This window comes from Cygnus olor, chromosome Z, assembly GCF_009769625.2.
Source record: "Cygnus olor isolate bCygOlo1 chromosome Z, bCygOlo1.pri.v2, whole genome shotgun sequence".
Lineage (NCBI taxonomy): Eukaryota > Metazoa > Chordata > Aves > Anseriformes > Anatidae > Cygnus > Cygnus olor.
In genome coordinates, this window is record NC_049198.1 from 19,328,880 (window position 1) to 19,354,430 (window position 25,551).

The 25,551-nt window shown below is 38.4% G+C and overlaps 1 long non-coding RNA gene across 1 annotated transcript; it reads left to right on the forward strand.

Annotated features, from left to right (window-relative positions):
- The first annotated feature begins 2,889 nt into the window (after nucleotides 1-2,889).
- Nucleotides 2,890-25,316, forward strand: LOC121061925. Its single transcript, XR_005815333.1, has 3 exons — nucleotides 2,890-3,057; nucleotides 5,888-5,965; nucleotides 25,124-25,316. It is a non-coding gene; the product is annotated as an uncharacterized LOC121061925 (long non-coding RNA).
- The last annotated feature ends 235 nt before the right edge of the window (nucleotides 25,317-25,551 follow it).

Genomic DNA, 25,551 nt, shown 5'->3' on the forward strand with positions numbered 1-25,551 from the left:
ATTTCCTTGCACTTTGACTTGTTTTTGTGTGCTCTGTCTGTGTGAGATTACATGAGGTTTTCCTTAACTTGAAAATCTTATCTTTTGTTGATGGGAGTGACCTCTCTATTTTTAGAGCATAATGCAAGACCCATCTTTTCTCATGATCCTTTCCTCAGTAAAAAAGAATGACATCATGCCCCAGGGATACTTTTAGGAAAATAATCAGACCTTTAGTAACAAGATATCAAAGATTAAATCAAAGACAGAGGGAAATTGAGGCCTTTTACAGGATGCAACTGCACAAGCGACTCCTGCTTATACCTGTTGTGATCTGGTCAGTCAAGAAACCAATAGAAACAATGCAATGGAGGCTTAGCTTTCAGCAAGCAAGTACACTCCAGGCTCACAGACAGAGCTATAGAGCTACTGGGGCTTCTCTAGACTATGCACATCAAAGCTGCAACTGCACCCTTTGACTACAGAGCAGTCAAAAGACCATTCTCACTTACAGGGGTTCATGAAGGCCACCAATCAGAGGGATAAGGACCAACATCTGCTAACACCATCATGAAAGTAGCATTCTCTAACAATCCCACTGAAGATACCACATACACTCTATGAAATACAGCATAGCTTTGCCTTTTTAACAGTGGGTCAGGTAGAAGGCACTCAGATATTACAGTCAATTTATGGAGCATGAAAACCTTGAAATTAAACAAATACAGCACTCTTTCATATAAGAGAGCAGGCATCTGACTTATATGAATTAGCATGCAGAGTCGTCAGGCAGAAACATGTTGGTAGGAGGTTTTATTCATGGGGAAGGGGAAATTGTAATTGTTTTGCTAGGTGAAGTGGAGCCTCCTTACTGTGGGAAAGGTTAAAAAGCAAAGGGGAACACTCCTGCCCAGCTGAGTGTAAGGAAGCAGACACTCCATCATGGGCCCTGTCTGGGGAACCTGGCTGAACTCGGTTATCAGGATAAGAATTAAATTTAGGGCAGACAGAGAAATCCAGAGGGGAATATTATGCTAGTTAGGGACAATAGGCATTTGTGAAGTACCATATACATTTACTATGACAACAAAGCCTTATTGACACTCTTTCTTCATTAAAGAGACAGACATTTCTACCACACATCTGTCTCCCACTTGAGGCAAGTGACTTACCTACTTAACTTCAAACCTGCAGAAATATACATAGCACAAAACTTTTCCTCAAAAAAACCAAAAGATCTCATAATGTGTCGTTTCTGAACAATGGTTAGTATGCAGTGGATTCTCCCACTCATGAGCTACAAATACACTGCATACCATTAAGAGCTTTTAATAATTTTGTCATTTAGTCCTTTCAAAAATGTTTTTAGATTTCTGCAATATGTTCAGCTGTGAAAGTGGCATGTATCCAATGTTAACAATAGACTCCAGTCTATGAATCATCAGAGGAGGAAAAAAAGCCACAAGAGTAATGTTTAGTCATATTGGTTGAAATACACTAGAACGAGCAAATATGACCCTGTCCATCAGCGTTCCAGAGACTGTTTCCCTGTACAACACTCCTAAATTCAGTGAGAATTTTGCCAAAGGATACCCTGTTTTTTCAAAGTACCTTGAGACTAACATTTTTACAATCAAACAATATATTTGTGAAATCCTACCACAGCTTTTGATGAAAAGTTTCCTCAGTTCTGGAAGGCTTACATGTATATCTATATCTATATATGTGTGTGTGTATGTGTATTTATATATTATCTTGGGGGGCGAGTGAAAGAGGGACAGCACAGAGCACTATGGTCTACCATGCTGCACATGGTACTAAAGACTCTGTATCAACTCCAATGGAAGTCCTTAAAGACTGCAAGTTGAGTGTCATACTGTTTGAGCAGTAGATGTCAGAGATGTTATAAAAAGCTTTTCATGAACAAAGCGCTCATCACAAGTCTGTCTAGAGATAGTCAGTAGGAAAATCTGTTTATACAAATAAATCTCATGTCAGGTCAGCTCACTTTAGGCAGTCTGTAAGGTACTGCCTCTGCCAAGTCAGATCTGCAACCCAGAACCCTTCTCCTTCCCCTCAAAGCACTGAACAAGTTCAATTCTTGCTACTGAAGAGAGTCAGTGCTGGTATCTTATTTTACATTGTATCCAAAGCATATTTGCAAGGATGCAGGAAACCCAAGTTCAACTACTTTTCCTTGCTTGAGAGGTTTCAAAGCTTACATCTCCATATGCAAACGCCCTGACTACTATTAGCTACTCTGTATGAGAAATCTGTGCTTCATCCTGTTTAAGCTGTTCTGCTGCACAGAGAATGGACTAAAGATTCATTTGACCTTAAAGAGAAAACAAGTGGCAACCTGATCTGATAGCCAGGTAATCATAACACTTCATAGAGGGAAAGAGTCCTAATTCCTAAGAATGATTTAGGCATTTTATCTACTGACCTTTGCACAAACTACAGTAATATGCAGAGCAGTCAATACCTAGGGCAGGATGGTGGATGTGAGTTTGAACTCCCTCCAGCAGAGGATAGAACTGAAACTGAAAACATTGCAGTGGCCTCAAAATTTGACCTAGTGTTTGCAGTTTGCCATATCCTTCAGATTCCTTGGCCAGAACATGGTACTATTAATGCCACTACATCAGCAAATATTTCCAACAAGTTAGACCTTTCATATTTATTCCTTCAACAGGTCTCAGTTTTTCATCATATTGTAGCCTCACCAGTTGTAACAAAGCATCAGGATTGTGGAAAGGGGTGGCAGGAGCTGAGCACAAAGCACCAGCTTATCACCATGTAAGTTAGCCAAGAATTTCTGCTATTTTTTTTTTTTTTTTAATTATTATTTTGAAACACATGCAGTCTCTGACTAGAGGTTTTTTTTTATTTTTATTAAGATAGCTCTCCTTGCTCACAGAGCATGTACCAAAACATACTCTAGTCTTAACACTTTCTCCTCCCTTTTTTAGCATGCAAACAGCAGCTGCTGTTTGGAAGGACAGCCTTAAGAAGCCAACAGGAGCAGAAGCAGCAACATTGCCAATGGTCCTAATCCAGTATGCAACAGTGTGTAAGGTGGATATCACTCTTTGAGACTTCACAGTGAATATCTGAAAGAATAAAAAAGGACTAAGTTTGTAAACTATCACTTAACCAAAATCCAGAGAAAACCAGTTGTTTTTTTTCATCTCTGAGCTCTAACAAGCATTTAAATAATTTTTCAATGACTAAAAAAAATTAGTTCAGAGAAAAAAAAACACTAAATTTCAAGACTAGAATAACTCATGAACTAGAGCTTGAAAAAAGGCACATAACATTTAAATTTAAATGATTCCATTTAAAAACAGGTCTTTGCATTAAACAAACCTAAATCTAACAAAAAGAACAAATTAACAGAGGCAGTTTTAAGATGGAGAAAGCTTTTTTCATGTACTGAAAATCCAGGGAGGGTAGAGGGATAGGGGTGAGACTGTTTTAGCTTAAAGCAAAGCAAGTTTGGTGGCTAATTATTTGATTTAGGTTCTTCACCCTACTTCCCCCCTTCCCTTCTTTCACAAGTACACGATCCTGGCAAGTTATTGCAAATTAAAGAGGCAATGCTTTCCGTTACAGCTTTGGCAGGACATCACTGGTTAGCTCTTGCCTTGAAGGAGCCTTCCTGAACAAATTTGCTGTGAAACAGCAACACCTTTTTCCTTTGAAACAAAATGAAAACAGCAATTACACCACAGATGGGAAATACTCCTGCTGTTCCTATGCATGGCTGCAAGTGTTCAGTTTTAAAAACTGAACAGCAAAATAGCTACAAGATAGATTGTCTAACCCACTTCCTGGCTTCTGAGTGCTTCATCCCATATATAACTACAGTTCCAAAGTCTGTCAAATCAAGTAATAGCATCAGACATTACTTATTTAAATGCTGATAATATATTTCACAGATAATCTGCTATTAACTCCTTGCACCCATTACCTTGTGGTTAGATTTATCCTCCTGTATACAGAAAGTTCTTTTCTGAGTGGCACTGGATTTGCATCTGCCAATTCCTCTTCATACCAACTAACCTTTCATGGAAACAGCAAAGCACTCATGTCAGCAAGTGATTGAAGTATGAGCTTCTCAACACCTAGAAATGCTGTCATGAATAAGTAAGAGCTCGTCTGAGTAAGGTACCCATTACACTGAGTACTTCAGGAGTGAAGTTTCTAAACAGCCTCACTGAGAAGCATTTTTGTTGGTGCTATTTGTCCCCACCTCTCATTCTTTATTAAGATCAAACCCTGGACTGGGAGTCCTGTTCCAGAGCATTAACAATTCTGTTTGCTGTGCAGGACTGAAGAGCCAAGTCCCACCAAAACTGGACAGCAGCCCAGATTCCTTGGAAACCTTCACAGGCAGCCAGCCCAGTGAGGGAACACAAAACTATCTGCCTCATCACCTGACATTTTGAAACTCTGGTGGTCCCCATCCAGGAGACTCGGCAGATTCGAGTAACACAGTTGCGAATCAAAGTGCTGGAATTGCAGACTGCAGGCTCAGTAATATACTGGCGCTGCTCTGGATCCATGGGCTCCTGGCAGTCCAGACATGCATAATCTGCTTGTTGGGCTCAGGGAGAAACCCTGAGCAGAAACATGGAAAGGAATCCTGCAAACTCTGGAGAGACACTGCCTCTGCTGACATTTCTGTTTTCAAAGAGTCAGCAAGTGTAGATGAGATTAAACTTTTTTTTCCTTTTTTTTTTTTTTCCTCGAACAGCTTTAAGTTATCACTACAAAACTGTGACATCAGATCTATTGCATCACTTCTGCTGCTTAGCACCCTTGATCTTGTCCTTTTTGCAGGAAAGAGAATTGGCAGTACCCAAAGAAATAAATTGGACTCACTCAAATCCTATATTTTTGTCTGTTGAGCCACACAGCCCAACAAAAAATATTTTATAGTTCAGTAATTCAGTTCCTTATACTTTTCCTTTTGAGTACGCAAAAGGTTTCAAATTCACTGTCCCAGTCTCTGAAGTCTTCTGACTTTATGCAGGGAAAAATATAACAGAAGTGACTGCTTTCCCTAGCTGCTTCAGTGTGCTTAGAAGATTGTAGCTTGTTGATCCAGAGGAGGAGCATCCTGCTCCATGGCAGCCCTATGTCTTTCCAGTTTGGTATTTGTTCCACAGTAAAATGACTGCTCTCCCCTTTGGTCATACAAAAGTAGAGAGGTACAGATTTTGATCAGTTTTTCAGTATACTTATGAGAGGCAAGATTCAGTAGGAAAGCTGGCATTTTTCATTGGAGCCAAGGTGTGCAAGTAAGTGGAAATAAAACACCAAGTTCTTCAGCTGAGAGTTATCATGTCAGTGCCATAGAGGTGTTAAGGGCACACAAAAACCTGGAGTTGTCATGGCATTTCCTTGGCATGAGGGCTCTTGGGCTCAGAGCAGATTGCTTGATCTAGATAGCAAGGCCAGGAGTTCTTACATTTGAGGCTAGTCATGCTGTCACAGAACAAGACTTACTTACTGAAAAAAATAATGTGGAAAATTCCTACCTAGCCAGCAGTTCTACTTAAGATGTTTTAGCTTCAACAAAGCAATGTATTTTAATGAACTCATTTAGTCAAAATGTTCTCTCTAGTTTAACTTCTCATGCTTGCTGACACATCAAGAATACAAGTACAGTCAGTACCTGTGCTAGACTAGTTCTTGCAGTATAAAAGGCTTCATCCTGGAGAAAGTGCTGAGATCATGATTAGCTTATTTGACAGAAATTACAGTGATGCAGTAGGTGACTTCTTAGAAACCCAGCCTTGCAACAAACTCCATCTTATGGTATTTGACTTTAGAAAAAATAGCAGTTTTTATACATAGAGTGCTCCTGTAAAGCCATGTACTTTGTTTCCTTATTCTGCAGGAAAATACAAGGAAGCTGGTTAAAGCCTGCGGTCTGCTCTACTGGATTCCCCACCGTGCATGCAAAACCAGATCTGTGGTACAGTTTTTCCTATGCTCCTTTGCATACATGCCTTCCACTTAAAAACCACACAAGCAAAAACTGAATTGCTAGGATTATGGAGCATGAAGTAATTTATAGGAAGTAGCACAGCATTAATCACAGCATTTCTCCCCCTCCCGTTGAAAAAAAATGCTGAATCTTACTCTCTCCCCCCCTGCAAAACACTTCCATAATAAATGCATAATGGCATGCTCAGTATCTTTTTCTCCACCAAAGAGAAAGAACTTACAGCGCAACTGCTGAGAAAGCCAGAAGAGGAAAAAAAATGTACATTTATGAGGCCAATCAAAAACTCTGAAGGGAAAAAATATACAATATTTTTATATAAGTAACAAAAATTGATCTGTACTCCTTGGTTTCAACAGCTCTGTTACACTTTGAATTGGGAATAAGCTTCCCACCTGCAAGTATCCCCTGCTGCAATCACTCAGACCCATTGCTGGGAGTGAGGCTGGGGACAAGTCACAGCTGGGGCACACCAGGCCTCCTCCACCACCTGTCACCACATATACCCTTTGGTGGGCCACAGCAGCTCTCTGTAACCAAAGTGACAAAACATAGAAAGGGCCAGTCAATCACCTGTCAGATTAGATTACTGTCTGCTTACCTTTGTCAGTCTCGGGAATCATGCACCTTGTACTCGTTTACATTAAATAACTAACAGTGAGGGTAGCAGCCAGGTGTTGAGGTGGTGACCCAGGCTGTAATATAAATGGGCTGGCCTGGATTGCCCACAGGTGTAGAGAGGAAAAAGTTAAACAAAGAAAGCAAGGTTTTCCCTTCAGAGGCAATCCTAACAGAATGCTTAATTAAGGTGTTGTGAGGCCTTCTGCTATTGAAAATGATGCTGCCCTTGGGATAAGACACAAAGAGAATATACTGATGACTATGTGGATTTTAAAAAGCTCAAGAGATTTTCTGAGAGGGACATGTTCAGCCAGCATCCTAGTCAAAATTTATTTTGGGAATACACATCATGTGTACAGCAATGTACACAGCTTCATCTGGAAGAGGTGGTTTTGTTTTGTTTGGTTTGGTTTGGTTTGGTTTTCCATTTTTTCCCTTTCTAGCAGACTTCTGCTATGTTTGTGATAATTGCATCACCAGATCCTTTTGTGGGGTATTTCTGCCTGAGTCTTTATCTACTGGAGCCATTTATTGGCCTCTCCTTTCTATTGGTAGAATTTTATTATTTTCTCCCATATTCCACGTTTTAAGATTTTGGAATTATTTTCCATTTTGTCAAGACCATTTTGAATCCTTACTCTATCCTCCAGTGTTTACAAATTTCATCTTTGTTTTTGTGATCCCAGATTTTTTGACTATATCCTCTCTTCCATCAGTTATTTGGAGTTCAGTGCCCCTTGATCACTAGGAATTGCTATTTAAAAACAGTAAAAGAAAATAAATTATTACTTACAAAATCTAGATGTATTTTTCATCAGTGAAAATATTTGTAAATGGTTTATGATTGAAATCATACATTTTTTTTCTTGTGTTTAATTTGCTTTATTGTATTTTTAAAATACAATTAGGAAGGAAAAATACAGATTGCTTTATATGTGTTATGTGAGCTTAAAGAGCTGAGGAAGTCCGTCAGGAAAAGCTGTTTTGTATTTGCCGACTACACCTGCTAATTTTTCTACATATATTTCATAGTTTGTGCGTTGTGTCTTTATAGGGCTCATTCTTTCATGTCTCTCCCTTGAGTTCCCCTGGTTTAATAATCTAGAGAGCGGTGTTCTCACATATATTGCGTTCTCTAAAAGTTACCTCCTCATCATCTTCCAAGTTTAATTCCCTATAGATATTAAAAACAGCCACATAGTACCTCTTGTGTGACCATGATAACATGGTATATGTGACCAATAAGCATTATTACCTGGGGAAAACTGACTTATATGATACAGAGACTCATGAACCTCACCATTGCTGGAGAAATAGCTAACTAATCTCCTCAGAGCTTCTGACAGTCTCTTTTGCACCATATTTCTGTCTGTATTCAGTAATTGCTCACAATGCATACAGGTGACGATTGCTGTTTTTTTATTCTGAAGTGATGGAAATAACATCATGAGGTTGTAATTAATTAATCTTATTGTACAGTAGAACTGTAACCTCCAAAGAGCAAAGCACGCTGGTCTAGATCCATCCAGTTCAAAATTAGAGATTATATAGGTGAAGAGCCTGTTTAACCTGAGCCCTTTCTGTAGCCCACAGAGGTTGTCCTTTACTTATTTTTCTGTCTGAGGACGGCATAGAGCTGACACAATCTTAAGACATAAATTTCTGCTAGGTACCTAATGTTACGTTGGCTGGATCTGCACTTGAAATCTGTACATTTCTGTGAGGGTCAATGTAATTCTGAATTTGCACTTGCTGGTATGATTATCAATTTGTAACAATGTGTTTATTATTGAGAAAGTAAGAGGATGTTTCCCCATGCTATAAAGGTATGGAAAACATGATGATAAAGAACTAATTTTGAATCATCTAGTCATCACACGAAAATTCTCAAGGGAGTTTTAGTAAACTTGGGATAATCAAATGACCTTGACAGAATTGTTTCAGCTCCCAGACATTTGAAACATGGACAGCTGATAAAGTACCAATGACATATCCACTGCTGCTGTCAGGACGCAGGTCTGTGGCAAGAGCAGCTTACAGTGTTTTCCTCAGAAGAAGTAACACATATGACACAATGAAAAGAACAGAAAAAAATACGTATGGAAAGAAACAGATAGCAGGCCAGTGTCTTATGTATGGAAGGGTGCTAGCTTTACTGTTCTCAGGACTTTTCCTGTTCTTATTTCTCAAGCCTACTTAAACCAAAAATCAAATGGGCTCTGTAATTCCAACAATGACACATACATACATATCCAAACAGCTTCACAGTGTCTCTATTCTCTCCCTATCTTGGTTTTATTGGATTTTATTCTGTGTTTTCCTCTACTGAAAATGTGCACCATAAATTCCTGGGTACAGTGATACTTGAGTCCAAGATTTCAAGTCCAGCTATGGTTATTTAAAAATCCACATCAGTATTTGCCAAGAGTTGTGAATAGGACTGCTTGCATGCTTAACTGCACGCACACATGGTGGGGGGGTTTCCCTGCCTAAGGTTAGACAGGATGTTATTTTTCTTCAAAGAAGAGGGAAACAAGAACAGTTGTTGAAAACTGGGAAAACCTAGAAAAATATTTGACAATAGAACTTAGCAAAAATGAATGTTTTTACACAATGGACCTTCTTAGTAAGAGGGAAGGTTTTAGAGACTTCTGGCCATTTTAAATTCCTCCCCCAACTTCCTTGGGCAGAAGTCCAAAATCAACAGGAGACGTACATTGCTTATAAGTGACAATCAACGCAGACTAAAATCTGTGACCTTTCTGAGCTCTGTATGTACCCATTACTGGAGTTTGGAGTTACAAGCATCACCAAGAAAGCTTTTAATCAGTTTGCAGGTATTTGTACCAACCCCTTGTTCCTGCTGAATCCAGCCAACACTGTAAAATTCTAAATGTCTATGTTTACCCTGTCTACTGGATGCTCTACAAGCTTAGCACTTGACACTTTTTCGGCTATTGTATTTTCTCCTCTTTCACAGATGTCAATTAGCATTCTTTTAAAACATGCTGACTGTGGTAGTGTTCACACAGGAATCAAGGTGCTGCTTCCTTCTGCCTTTTGTTTAGTTTACGAGTATGCAAAATTATCATGACTGTGGAAAAATTTTGTCTAGTGGAAAAAAAGAGCACCAAATACAATAAAATGAAATGCATTCAGATTTCATTACCCTTCCTATGAAGCCAATATGCGCTGTGAACAGTAGACTGCAGACCAGATATTCATGTGAAATCCCATCAAATTAGTATCTGTTTGGGTGATGTTGTCTCTGCAGATGCATTACTAAACCACTCTTGCTAGCTGTAATCTCAAGAAACACAGCAAATCCATCCAACACTTCTGTACATTAATGACCACAAAGAAATATATCTTCATAAAATAATAATAATAATAATAATAATAATAATAACAATATAAAGGTTATTTTGTACTTGTGCTTCTGTCTAACTGTCATCTGAAATTACTAAAATTCCAGATGCATGTTATGGCAAATTCTGCAACTAAAATATTTTATATCCCTTTCAGAGAAGTTTCAGGATGTTTAAACCCAATCCTGATCTCACAAAATGAAAAAAGTTCCTGACAGTTTCTAGTCAGTTGAAATACTGCATTTTGATAAATTCTCCTTTTAAAATGTTTTACATTTTATCTTATTAAAAAAAAAATAGCTTTAAAACACAACTAAAATAGAAGTTTTCCTGAAATTTGAAATTACATCTGTTGACATTACAGTCTGTCTTCCTAAAACAAATTGTCGCATTTTGTAGGTTTACATTTAATCAACACTTGTGGTGTTGGATTTTTTGTTGTTCTAGTTTTTTTTTTTTTTTTTTTAATTTGTTTTGTTTTGTTTTGTTTCAATCAGAAAGCTGTTGGAAAGATATTTCTCAGTTCTAATTTAGGGTCATGGAAAAGATGCAGTATCTGAGGTAATAGTTATAAGTATTTTCCTGACTCCACAGTCATGAAGGACTTGGTGGGAGAGGGAAAGCAGAAGATTCCTTCCATTTCTTTGGGCTGCACACAGCCTAAACTGTGTTCTGAGTATGGTGACCATATAAAGTAATGAATGTTTATAGTGGATATACAAGGACATAATACCAACAGAAACCACTGTTCCCTTAATGAATGTACCATGGCAAATTCCCTGTACACATATTAGAACAAAATCTTTATCACAGGTACACTCCACAAAAAAACAATCAATCAAAACAAAAACAAAAACAACACCAAAAAAAACCCACATCATCTAGCCATTACAAAGTTTTCTTTCTCATGCTTTTCTGAAATTAGGATGGAAGTGTGGCTTTCTCAGGGACTCTGTCCAAACTGCTGTAATTGAAACAACATGCATTGAAACCCAACAGTTTTATGACAGCCTCCTTACCCCACACCTTGAGAAACTGAGATTTCAGCAGTACTGGAAGAAAAAAAAAAAAAAATATTACTGAAAACTACAGCTTCCAAGACCAGTGAAGATTTACCCTTTGGGGCCTGAATGAGAATCTTGTGTGCTGAAAGTGTTTAGATTTGTATCTAATTAGGCAAAGATTGAACTGAAACTTTTCTGGTGGCAGTCATAACATCTACCTCTTTTCACTGAATTCTTTGGCTTCAAGGATGAATAACAGTATCTGTGAGACCTTATCCTCTCTACTTGTATGACAGTTTCCCTCCACTACCCAGTATCTTATTTTCTGAACACCAGCAATCTGGAAGCTTGGAATTTTCCTACGTATGTGTGAGTATGTGTGTGTAGACAAACTCTTTCTCTCACCCTCAGTTGCATGTTTCATTTTCATCAAGCTAAAATGAAAGAATAGGAATTTGGCATATTTTTCTATTATATGATGTTGAATATTTTATCTGTTATTTGCCAGCAAGTAGTTGCATTAGTAATATTCATCTAGCAATAATGAGATTCCTTGTAAATTTTAATTTTTTTAATTTTTTTTTTATTTTTGGCTCTGCTTGCTGAGAATTACCCCTGGTGTGTAACAACTTGTTTCTATTACATGTGTTTAACTTTAATATGCTTACAGGGATTAGCAGCTCAGCAATTGCTGACAATGAAGTACTATAACAGATGGGGTTAAATCATGCAGGGAAATACTAATAAAATACTTTAGTTGATGCACAGAGTCATATTTCAGAAAGCATAACCTTCATCCAGAAAAATTTGACCAGTTCAGAGAGACACTATCTTTCTTGAAAGAGATCCCTGTGATTTTTCAGGGCTTCTACATTTGAAATCACATCTAATGGTATAATACCATAAAGCACATGAACAATTGGCAAGGTCACTTCAGATAGCCTTATTGTTTTTTTTTTTATTCAAGGAGATAGCCCTTCAATAGTGAGAAATATGATATCCAGGAATTCCAGCTTGCCCTCATGTAATCTCCTTCACAGAGCACAACAAAGAACAATTGTGTGAAGCACAATGACCTCAGAAGCTTGAAAGCCCTCAAGCTATTTATGAATGTGGACCGGAGAGGCTACGTATGCATTCAGGATGAAGAAACCTTGACCAGGGAGAGCTCACTTTAGTTGTGAATTATTGTTGTATGAAGAAACTTTAGATGAAAACGGAAGCACAAGTACTGCAATATTCAAGTCAATGACAGACACACCCATTTTTGCATTAGTTCTGAGAGGGTATCATACTTTTTCAGAGATTAGGGACAGCAGATGTGACGTTCAGTGTATCTGTCCTTGATAATCTTAATGTATGTTGTTATGAAGAGCCCTTGCACACCTATATCAGTGGAGATCTGAACTAATAAGAGATTTCTCCTAGCATTTACTGTAATAAAAGAAGATTACCTTGACTTTATGAACTGGTAGCTCTGTTTATCCATGGAAAAACAACAACACACTTCTTCTTGGTTAAGCTACCTGCCTATGTCTGTGGCTTTCTGTCAAGCAAGGGATTGCATATCAAATTCTCTATTGTAAATGAGCTGTGATGTGTCTGTTCGCCAGATAATAGGTGCTAATATGTCCTTGATTGTGTGTATACATGCATGCCTAGATAGCAATTTTTTCCACAGTTAAAGGAGAATTTGTGGGCCGGATCAAAAGAAATATCTGCTACACACATTTACCACTCAGCCGCTGTCAGCTCAAAAAGAAGTTAGGGGTTGTAACTATGCTTCTGTGATTTATGGCATCTGCAATCAAGTGTGTTATCATCACTGTTGTATTCTGTAAAAGCAACCTCTCACATACCTTCCATCCTGAAAATGACTTCACCTCTAGGAATTTTAAAACACAAGAAAAAAAAACACAAACAAAAAAACCACAACACTAATAATTAAAACACACACACAAAATGACACCACGACTTTATTCAGACTGTAAGAAAACACAAATCACCAGGAACGTTTGAAATGGAAAGAGATGGATGCAGACAAGGCCAGAAAATATTATGGGAATCTTATACTTAGGAGGAATCATCAGAGAGATTAAAGATGGGAAACAATAGATGTTTGGGAATGTCAATCCAGAAAGAGACAACGTTGGATGTATCCCTGTTGTCTGTGTTAACGAGGAGTTTTCAAGAAGAGTATACTGAGAGAGTATGGTAGATCCTGTATGTGAGAACTGCGTATAATTAAAAACAGGCAAATGTTAAATTCTGAAGTTACATTTCCATAACAGGATTTTGTTGATTATATACGTCAGGACCATTGTGATTTATGATGTAACAGGGACCTAAGAGAGTGCAAGAATCCTCAAAGCTATGCTTTCTTATAGTACTCAATACTTTAAAAAAATGTTTTGGAAGTACTTCAGAATGCACTTAAAACTTTTGGATGGGCTGTCATTGATTTTTTTTATTTAGAAGAATACTAAACAAACTTTCCTTATATTTTCCCAACTTTTTGAATAAAAGCCATTTTACATCTAAAATCAGCTGTTGTTTTTACTGCCATTGGACATCAAGCCCTCTCTAAAGCACCATAGTAAATTTAAGGAAATGGAGAGAGATTTAAGATGGTAAAAAATGAAAACACAGGTACAGAATAAAAGCAAATTCCACCAGAGGCTCCAGAATAGCACTTGATAACCACAGTTACTAGGTTTCCAGTAGTGCTAGTTATCTTTACTTAGTCAATCTTTACTTAGTCAATCTTTACTTAGGAGTTACGGCCATAAGGGTTAACATTGTCACTATGTACATCTTCATTATGACCTTGCTACCTAGATAAAATACTAGATAACTTTCAAATTCAACTTTCAGTTCTCAACAGTTAACTGCTCTGCTAAAATTGTGTCTTATTTGCAGTCTATTTCTGGATTCTATTTTTCTCATCCACCATCCCAAAATAAGGCTTGTATGCTGGTATATGCTATCTCCAGCTAAGCCTTACAAGATAGATCATAGAATCACTAAATGGTTTGTGTTGGAAGAAACTTCAAAGACTATCTAATTCCAAACAACCACCTCTCACTAGATCAGGTTGCTCAAAGCCCCGTCCAGCCTGGCCTTGAACACTTGCAATGATCGGGTATCCACAGCTTCTCTGGGCAACCTGTTCCAGTGCCCCACAACCCTCACAGTAAAGAATTTCTTCCTTAAATATAATCTGAGAATTAGATTCTTAGATATAATCTAAGGATTATTTTTGCCCAGAGAAGTTGTGGATGCCCCGTCTCTGGAGGTGTTTGAGATCAGGTTGGACTGAGGCCCTAGGCAACCTGATCTAGTGCGTGGCACCCCTGTCCATGGCAGGGGGGTTTTAAACTGGGTGATCTTTAAGATGCCTTCCAACCTGAGCCATTCTATGATTCTATTATATGATAAATCAACCCATTTTTACTTTAAAACCATTACCCATTGTCCTACCAATACACCCCCTGATAAAGAGTCCCTCCCCAGCTTTCCTGTAGGCCCCCTTTAAGTGCTGGAAGGCTCCTATAAGGTCCCCCTGGAGCCTTTTATTTTAAGAGTGAAACCCAATTCTCTCAGCCTGTCTTCATAGGAGAGGTATTCAGGCCCTCTGATCTTCTTTGTGGCCTCCTCTGGACTCATTCTAGGTCCATGTCCTTCTTGTGCTGGGGGCCCTAGAGCTGAACACACGACTCCAGGTTGGGTCTCACAAGAGCAGAGTAGAAGGGGAGAATCACCTCCCTCGGCCTTCTGGTCACACTGCTTTTGATGTAGCCCAGAATATGGTTGGCTTTCTGGGCTGCAAGCACACATTGCTGGCTCATGTGAAGCTTTTCTTTAACCAGTACCCCCAGGTACTTCTCCTTAGAGCTGCTCTCAATCTGTTTTCCACCCAGCCTGTATTTGTGCTTGGGATTGTCCTGGCCCAGGTGCAGGACCTTGTGCTTGGCCTTGTTGAACCTCATGAGGTTCGCACAGGCCCACCTCTCAAGTCTGTCCAGGTGCCTTTGGATGGCATCCCTTCCCTCCATTGTGTGGACCACATCACATCCTGGTGTCAGTGACAAACTTGTTGAGGGTGCACTCGATCCCACTGTCCATGTCACCAACAAAGATGTTAATACCAGTCCCAGAACAGACCTCTGAGGAACATCACTTGTCACCAGTCTCTGAGTGGACTTATCCACTTAATTGGTGACCATCCAGACAATTCTTTGTCCACTGAGGGGTCCATCTATCATATTCATGTCCCTCCCATTTAGAGATGACAAAGTGATGCAGGACAGTGTCAAATGCTTTGCACAAGTCTGGATAGGTGATGTCAGTTACTCTTCCTTTATCCGCTAAAGCTGTGACCCTGTCATAGAAGGCCACCAGATTTGTCAGGCATGGTCTGCCCTTAGTGAAGCCATGCTGGCTGTCACAAATTGCCTCCTTATTTTTCACGTGCCTTAGCAGAGTTTCTATGAGGATCTACTCCATGATCTTGCCTGGCACAGAGGCGAGACTGACTGGCCTGTAGTTCTTGCCTTCCTGTTCTCCCTTTTTAAAAATGGGAGTTATGTTTTTATATTTCCCCTTTTCCAGTCACTGGGCACTTCATGAGACTGACAAGACTTCTCAAGTATGATGGACAGTGGCTTAGCAAGTTCCCCGCCGAGGGACCATCTCGTGAGGTCCCATGGACCTGTGCACATCCAGGCTCCTTAGATGGTTTCCAAACTGATCGTCTCCTACAGTGGGCAGCTTATTCTCCTGGTCTCTGTCTTTGCCTTCTGTGACTTGGGTGATAAGCCTAGAGCCCTTGGCTGTGGAAACATAAGCCAAAATAAATAAATAAATAAAATCATAGAATCATTAAGGTTGGAAAAGACCTTCAAGATCATCTGGTCCAACCAGCGCACGCTAAATCATGTCCCTAAGTATCACATCCAAACTTTCCTTAAACACCCCCAGGGACAGTGACTTCACCACTTCCCTGGGCAACCCATTCCAATGCCTGACTGCTCTTGCTGAGAAGAAATGTCTCCTAATTTCCAACCTAAACCTCCTCTGTTACAACTTGAAGCCATTCCCTCTAGTCCTATCACTAGTTACCTGTGAGAAGAGGCTGACCCCCAGCTCCCCACACCTTCCTTTCAGGTAGCTGTAGAGAGCAATAAGGTCTCCCCTGAGCCTCCTCCTCTCCAGACTAAACAACCCCAGTTCCATCAGCTGCTCCCCATAGGACTTGTGTTCCAGGCCCTTCACCAGCTTTGTAGTCCTTCTCTGGACACGCTCCAGGGCCTTGATGTCTTTCTTGTAGTGAGGGGCCCAAAACTGAACACAGTACTCGAGGTGAGGCATCACCAGAGCAGAGTACAGGGGGACGATCACCTCCCTGGTCCTGCTGGCTGCACTATTCCTGATCCAAGCCAGGATGCCTTTGGCCTTCTTGGCCACCTGAGCACACGGCTGGCTCATGTTCAGGTGAGCATCAATCAGCACCCCCAGATCCTTTTCCTCTGCACAGCTTTCCAGCCACTCTGCCCCAAGCCTGTAGCGCTGCATGGGGTTGTTGTGGCCAAAGTGCAGGACCCAGCATTTAGCCATCTTGAACCTCCTCCCCTTGGCCTCTGCCCATTCACTCATCCTGTCCAGGTCCCTCTGCAGCGCCTCCCTACCCTCCAGCAGATCAACCCTTCCCCTCAACTTGGTGTTGTCTGCAAACTTACTGAGAGTGCATTCAATTCCCTCATCCAAATCATCAGTGAAGATGGGACACAGTGAAGATGTGCCACAACACCAACCCCTGGCGAACACCACTGGTGACTGGTCGCCAGCTGGATTTCACTCCATTCACCACCACTCTCTGGGCCTGGCCATCCAATCAGTTTTTAACCCAGCAAAGAGTGTACGTGTCCAATGATGTGTGTTCTCTTCCAATTGTGACTTCATTGAGATATCAAAGACACATAGTACGCAAAGATTTAAAAATCAGGTACATGAAGCTATATCCATCATATAAAACAAATGGGAAATAACCTCTTAGATAATACTGAGTATCATGGATACAACATGAATAGGTAAAACAAATCTACTGGCTTCTTTATCCTTACACAATTGTGTCATTTGTTGAAACAACAGAAGTTCAACTTTGTGAAATACTTTTAATTGTTGCTCCTAAGCCTGTACTAGTTCAATGTCTGCCTAATGCTGAGCTGCCAAAGACACACGGGAAGATGCCGAAGTAACTTGTACTACACATTAACTTAATTTAAGCTGTTTATTCTCCACTGCTTAATACACAGGTTAGGGAGCAAGACTTTATCACCTCTCCTGAAGTTAAGACATTACACCATAATCATTAAAATCAATAAAAATACAAATGGCCATTTTCCCCTTTTCTCATTTGAAATCTTATTATATTTTTCACACAACTCTTTATAGTATTTTAGTCAATACATTTAATAAAACGAGTATGCGACAAGCTTTTTTTTTTTAAACAAACAAACAAACAAACAAGATTAGTCATTTATGCATTTTCTTGCTGCATTTTAAAACATACCTTTATTTTTTGCATCCTCAGAAGTCTATATTTTATCAATTTACAAAAGAAATATGGAAAGAAGATACAGGTAATCAGATTAGGACATAAGAAGAAGAAAGAAGACTAAATAACAAATAATCTATTTGCACACCAATTTTGTCTTTTGAGTATATCTTTATGCCAGGCAATTTCAGCACATTGCACTTTTTATTGTTTCTGCTCATTGGCTTAAGAAGTCACTATTTTCCCCACTTTTATGGGTGGATATACAGAAATCTGTAAACATAAGTCATTATCTCAATTTTGTTGGAAATACTGTTGCAATCTAAAAGACCTTTGAGATCTTAGCATTACATGGCACAGTACAGCCGTGCACCCATATTTCTTAAGTGGTAAACCAGTATCCTAACACAGGGACTATGATGCTTTATTCCATAAAATGGCAACCAGGTAAGTAAAACAGCTCAGAAGTCTTTTTCCAGCCAGAAACTAAGACACAACTCATGATAATACCATTAAACCCTTTTTCCTTAAAACAGCAGCTCTGTCCATACTGCTCATTGGGAACAATCTTGGCTCCTTGCTAACCCTTGAATTGTGCTTTAGCATTGTTTGTGAGGATTTTAGGTGCTGTGGGTCAAAACTTTGCTGAGGTGCATGCTAACAGTTAAACAATGATTACGGGACACTATTTGGGTCAATGTCCTGGCTATATTTACTACACTAATGTAGATGTTAGCCAATTACACCAGTTACACACCTTCTAAGAGACTTGCGGAAAGACATAAGATTGGGAACTTCCCCATGTAGGGGTAGGCATATCTGCTTTGGTCTCTGTGTAGTACCACACCCAGACTATTTTATTTTAAGCTGCACAATGGATATCATGTCTGTGTGTGCAGTAAACGTGAATAGCAAACCACCTTTTCTCCTCTCCCTCCTGCCTCTCAGCACACGTACACGTACTCTAAGTCAGTCCTCAGGAAAAACAAAACAATTCTGTGAAACAAGCCAATTCAAAATAATACAATGAATCCACCGAAATAGCCTGTAAGAATGACGAGGAGGAAATGATTTCACTTTTTGCTTTATCCAGGGGGTGCTCTTGCATAACCTGTTCACCATGCACAACAGCTAAGTTCCAATCACATGCAAGGCATATTTGAAAACGGTGATGAGAACACAATTTAAGTTAAATGATGTGAAAAACAAAACAAAACAAAACAAAACAAAACAAAACAAAACACTATTTTTTCCAGGTATCAACAAGAAGTTTTCTCTCCCTCTTCTGAAATGTTATAATGTTTATGTTAAAATGCACATAGGATAGTAATTTATGAATGACTGCAAGCCTGAAGCTGAAGCATCATGTGAATCCTGGATACGAACCCTTTTTTTTTTTTTTTTTTTTTTTTTTTCTAGTGACTTAGATCCTATGAACTCTTGCTTGAACTTTCAGAATATTGCCTATTTGTTCAGATTGCATTTGATGTAAATATTATATAAATTTAGTAGGCTAGCCAGCTGGATCCAGAACCTTTACAAAAAAGTAGATTTATTAGGTGAGATTATATATATATTTTTTCAGATGCCTCTATTGTGCTGCAGAGAATGCAGTACCCGTTCAGTACCCTTATTGAGAAATGAGGATTATCAGCTTTGCTGAGAACGTGGTTTCTATGATTTTGAAATAGCAACAAAAACATGAATGCAAAGACACAACCTTGTAGAAACTTCTGAAAACATGTATTTTAAACAAGCTACTTCAGCTCTCACAGGTCTGTTTGAACACTGTTATGACGTCCCCTGTGCTCTGTGCCCCAGCTGGCAGGCAGCAGCACGCTCTCCCAGCTGGCTTGTCGGGAGGTACAGTGCAGCAGGCTGACACAGAGCTCTCAGCACTGCTGTGCTGGAGCAGTCTCTGCCACCCTTATGTCCAGACACTAAACCACATTTTCTTTCCCAACCTCCCTAATTCTTCCAATATCTTGCAGAACTGTCAGGTCAGTAAGTCCTGAAGGGCATAGGTCTTTCCTCTGTGAGTTTGGGAGTAAAAGAAAAAAAGAGGAGGTACTAAACTCACACAACAGCAATAAATCACTTCCTTAAGTGATCTCTTGTCAGTCCCGGGAGAGTTTTAGGAAAGTAAATGGCCTTTAACCATTTTTGAAAACTACACCTTTTTATAAGTCTGGATTGTAAAACATTGGCTAACTTTTTCACTCAGTCTAATAAAATCAAGTTTATTCTTTTATACTCTACAATGTCTTTCTGTCCTCAATGGATTTTTTTTCTTTAATCACTTAAAAAACATGATAGGGAAATATGTGTGTATATATATATAAATATATTTGGAAGTTCCTCCATTGATTTCTGAGATGATAAACTGTTTGTAATATATTTATAAATACACTCATTAAAGCAAAGATTACTCCTGACAGGATCCAAATCTGAGCACGGTATCCAGCTATCTCTCAGAATATCATAATGATTCCCTTTGGGGGCAATATTCTGACACATTATCATAAATTCAAAGGAATACATAAAAAGCAAAACTCAAGCCATGTCTCTTGTGTTTCCACTGTTTGTCTGTGTTCACTGTAACCCAGCAGGTGAATTAAACATCTTAAAGAATCAGTATGAACTGTTGTCCAAGGTGAAACAGAACAGTTCCTTTTAGGGGTTCTGAAAAAGCTCAGAACATTTACATAGAATAATTAACTTCCTTTTCCCCGAACTTTGCTTTTGCTTGTCAGGACTGGAAGATGAACTGGTAAAATGATAACCTAAAAGATAACCTACTTTCTGTACTGTTAGCATGAACGAAAGAAGAAAAGAAAAGGAAAATCTGAAAAATGACATTTCTACGTGATTTCCAGGTTCACGTTTCTGGTTGAGGTTGGCCAACAGTCTAATGTATTTCATTAATGTAATAGATGGGTGAAAGCCAAAACAAGCTAGATAGTTTTAGATAAACACTGATACAAAATGACTGTTTAGAAGACTCTCAAAATCTATTGCTGGTCATCCTGGCATAAAAATTCATCTTAATGTTAGGTTCTTTAACATTTATTAATTGGCAATGTTTTCAAATAAAATGAGGTTTTGATTTGGTGTGGCATGGCATTGGTACATGACATATGAGAAGCCACATGTTTCCATCTCCCATCATATTTAAAAGGAACAATGTGATTCTCATCTGTGTCTGCAAATGCCAATGTTTTTAATGTAGTCAGGATCAAAAGGTCAAAATTACCATGTTCCTGTGTTGTTGATTAAAAAAAAAATCTTTAAACCCTACAATCCTTACAGAATACTTGTGAATGCACACTTCTGCAATGCTTTTTTGTAAATATTACCGATGGGCAAAATAATTTGCAACAATTTCTTCGAAATTTGTGTTTAGTTCAGTAGTATTCTTGCCACTCTCACTTCTTTGACTGTTTTATAGCTAACTTTTTGTATAATGTTGACTACCCATGCAATCCCTGAATGGAAGAATATGGTAGGTTCTTTAAGTAAGATATGCAATCAGATTTGTATACCATCAGCAGAATAAGAATTATTATCTGAAGACATTTGAGAAGGATTTTGAATAAATCTAAGAAATGTATTCAAAAAAACCCAAAAACACAACCACACAACAACAACAACAAAATAATTAAAGTAACAAAGTAAATAGAAATCAAAATTGCTATGCCATAAATTATAGCAAGTTAATGACAAAGGAGAATTCTCATGTCTCTCCTCACCAATCACATTAATTGCTTTTATATTCATTTTATGAAAAATGCCACAGTAAACATAACGACTAATAGAAAAGTAATTTTGTTTGGATTTAGGGGAGAGATGGGAGTAAGCTATGTTTCTTTTTTAGTGTTAGCTATTTTACTAAAATAGATTTTGCAATCAAAACTGACTTTCTAATGTAGGTCATGAAATGTAGTTAGTCTGCGTTGGAAGTCTTCTTGCAGAATTTATCCTTGTTTTCCTTTTGTGCACATTTTGAACTTCCAACTATTAAACAGATTAATTTATGACTTAAGATTGCATATGGAACGGTAAATTTACCTAACAGATTAATGCTTTTGCATTAATTTTGGCTATCTTAAACAGATTTCATTATCTCCTCATTGTCCATGAGGTATTTTTATAACAAACACAATCTGAGAGGAATTGTGTCTAAGCAAACAGACTCTCCTGCAAGAGCACATACAGTGAGTGTAGCTTACTTTGACTACAGTTAATAGACTTTCATTATTTTTGCCATGGTTTCTTTATTGTTAGTTTTTTGGGAAATATTTATCAGCAATATTTTCTCTATTTCCCTTGGAATAAGAATCCATCTAGGAGCAAGTCCTCCCATGGTCTTTCTAAAAGTTTTGGTCAATTTAAAAGTGAAAAATATCAAAGAATTATCTCCAAATCAGGGCTGAAATGAAAAGCAGCGCTAGGCTCCTACCCTCTTCTTTCCTTTTGTTTCCTTTTGTTTTTCTTTGAGCTATACTGTGAACTATAACCCCTTCATATAGATACTGTAGTCTCACAAGATACAATAACTACCTTGTTATGTATAAGATTTTAAAAGGTTTGGAGTTGAGTTTGGGAAAGTATTAAACTATTTTTGTTATAAGAGAATTCAAAAATTCATGGTTTTATTATCAGTTCACCAAATGCCCTGCAAACTGGACCTGCCTGCCTAGTTTTGGGCTGAAGGGGTCTGATGTTTCCTCTGACTTTGTCAAGGCACAGCCCATTTCACAGCAGAAACATGGGAAGAAGTTTCAGCCTGGGCACAGGTTTGCTGCCTTCCATATCATGTTGTCACCATGGTGTTAGGGAGTCTCTTGCATTCACATTCAATCAGCCTTGCCTGTATTTTAGCACAATTTTTGTCTAATTTTGCCCATTGGATTTAAGTGTTTTAAACCAACCTTCACTGGCACCAATTTCTCTTCACAGGAGGAACTTCAACATATAGCGTTGATCCTCTGAATTATAAATTTATTAGCTACTCAAAATAGAGAATATGACTAACTCCTTTGGATTTTGAATTCCACTGAAAGCAGCTGGTACATTGGTCAGATTGGGGTCATTAAGATTTTGCACAGAAACATAAGAGTAACTGCCTGGAAAATGTCTCAGAACAGTGGAGACCAGTGCCTTCAGGGCTTGTTTTGAGGGGATCTGAGAGAGAAGCAAACAAGACAGAGATTAGAATGGCTATAGCTAGGAAATGATATAAAGTCTTCCTACTTGATAAGAATTTCCCACCATAAACAGAATGCCATTCATGTAATCTGTTATTCCTCTCAGAAGTGACAAAAAAATCAGCAAAAGAGAAACACAGCAATGGGCCAACAATGCATAACATTTCTCCTGCTTGTCCTTATGTTATGTAGAAACCGAAATGGGGTGACAGCTAGATATTAACTCCATGTTGGACTTTGCATCTCTTTCTGGTAGGAGAAATTGAAACGCTACAAAACAGTCAGCTGTGCAAAAGATTTGAGGGATGCTTCTGCCTTTGCATAGGAGTTGATTCTACGTGTCTGAACTCCCTCCAACCAGATGATCACTTCTCTGAAGATTTCTTGCTGTCCTGATGCTGTCTTATCCTGTGGACTGTGGAAGGCAGTAGGCATTGTTGTTAGTCAGGATGATATAACATTGAGTTTCAGAATGGATCTGGAAAGCACATGCATGGCAAAGTGTGGCAAAGCAAATGTTCTTGCAAAATATCATGATAATGCAGGATTAACCACTACTATTATTCATCTATAAGAATATACTAGACTACACAGAAAAAGTGCTTCTCAGTATGTGTAGACTTGAAACTGAAATGAGTGGGAAGCCTGTCTGAGTAAAGCAACTTACCCTGATCAAACTACTTGCTAGCTCTCAGGACAACAGTCCATAAAGTATTTCAAACATCCACTGAGGCAACAGGAAGTTCTGGTTCAAGGCAGTCACTCTGGAAACATGGACGTGTGCAAAATCCATTTACTGTATTCCTAAAATAATAGTGAATGTCTGTGTGATACACTGCACAGTTTTAAAAAGCTGCTTACCAACAACTACAAGGTAAAATACCTATATTGATTACAACTTGGCAGGAAATGCTGTTGTTACTGTTGCCATGGTTCCCTTCACACTATGTAGCATCATGCTATTTACACTCTTAAATACATTTATCCAAGAGAATTTTTATTATGAGAGTAAGACAAAGGTTGTTGCATTAAAATAGTCCAGGGTAATTACTTACATTCTCTACATCACTAGCATTAGTATTTTCATTGACAGTCTGGTAAAGCCTGCAAAAAATAATGAAAGCTTCTCTTAAAAGAAACAAATGATCTGATATTCATTTTATTTATTTATTTATTTTATTTTTCCTCCATCTGTTTCAGGTCCATCAGCAGCCTTTACAGTTACATTCCCTCTTTTATAATTATTTTATTTTAAAAATGATCTTTTTTTTTTTTTTTTTTTTTTTACCAGTTTTTAGACATCATTATTACTAGGTTATCTAAATCATTCTTATCTCTTTACAAATGTACAGAGTACTTTGTAAAAACTAGTGTGTTTACTAAATATCTTAGTAAATTCCTGAGCCTAGTCTGAAGGCATGAAGAAAAAAGAAAATGACAGATGACGGAAGGGAACCCTGAAACACATAAGAGAATAAAACACATTTCAGTCTGTACAACTGTGAAAAGATCAGTAGCTATAATAATACTTGAAAATGAGGAATTCAAGAACTGTTTAATAGGGTTTGCACTACCTGCTTATTCACCTGTCTTAGATCCGAGTGACTTGTTTCATGCAGAAAATTTCTGGAAAAAAAGTCTGAAAAAGTTACAGACTGATGGTGAGACTGGTTGGAACTGGGAAAAGGTTATTTACCCAGCTCTTCATCTGCAGAAGATCTGTGTTGTAACAGTCTATAATACAGTTTAAGTTTAAAGATACCTCATTTAGACATCATTTTTAAGAGAAAAATTCTCAAAACCAAAGATAATGTCATTCTTACAGGAGAGAAAAAGTCCCGGTATTCAACTACAGGGAGCTAACAACTGTAGCCAGGCTCACAGCATTTTCAGCTAAACTTACTGTTTCGCTAGAGTAAAATTTGAATCGATGATACGTACCAGTTGCACAGAAAGGTTTTCACAGGATGGTTTAAGAGGTTATAGTTCCTCTAAGCCTTTCTAACCTAGGGGTGGGAGAAAAACAGAATGAAAACTTCCCACATGTTAACCAAGGATCAGAAATTCTGTCTGGGAAAAAAATAAAATAAAATAAATTTGAAGGATTTAATTTTTGTTCTAGAACTGAAATTTCAGAAACAATCATGAAAAAGAATTGGGCCCAACCAGCCTCTTCTACTAATACTTTTTAATGTTTGGATTATGTATCAACTAGACATGAAAACAAGACCAGAACATTACACTGCAGTGTTCACTGACCATATGGCCAAAAGATGAAGTCTAGTCAAAGATCTGGAAGGTCAAACAGCAACTCTGTGGCCTAGCTTATGGCCTTGATTTCCCTTCTCACTAAACTATATTTCTTCCCACAGTTCTGGCAGAGATCTTAAGGAAAGACAAGGTGGAAGAATGAGGCATCTGTGTTTGCCAAATGGAAAATACATTACCATGGAGATACTACATTTGAATGTCAATACTGGCCAAAAGAACAGAGGGAAAGCCAACTCTGACCTAATGAAAACTGCTGAATAATGTTTGGAAGGCAGAATCTGCGTGTGTTAATGCTTACCTTTTCAACTCCAATCTTCTTCAGTAGACTCCAATGTAATTAAATCAGAAGATTCATATCACAATAAAACCCATGAGCTGATGAATTTGCAAAGACTGTAAGTAGCTACACTTTTTTTTTTAAATTTTTTTTTTATTTTTTTTTTTCTGTCCAGTGGCAGTAGGAGGTTGACATTGTCCAACCAGGGGCCAGACCTCCAGAACTCTCAGTCCTGAATTAGAGCTGAAACTG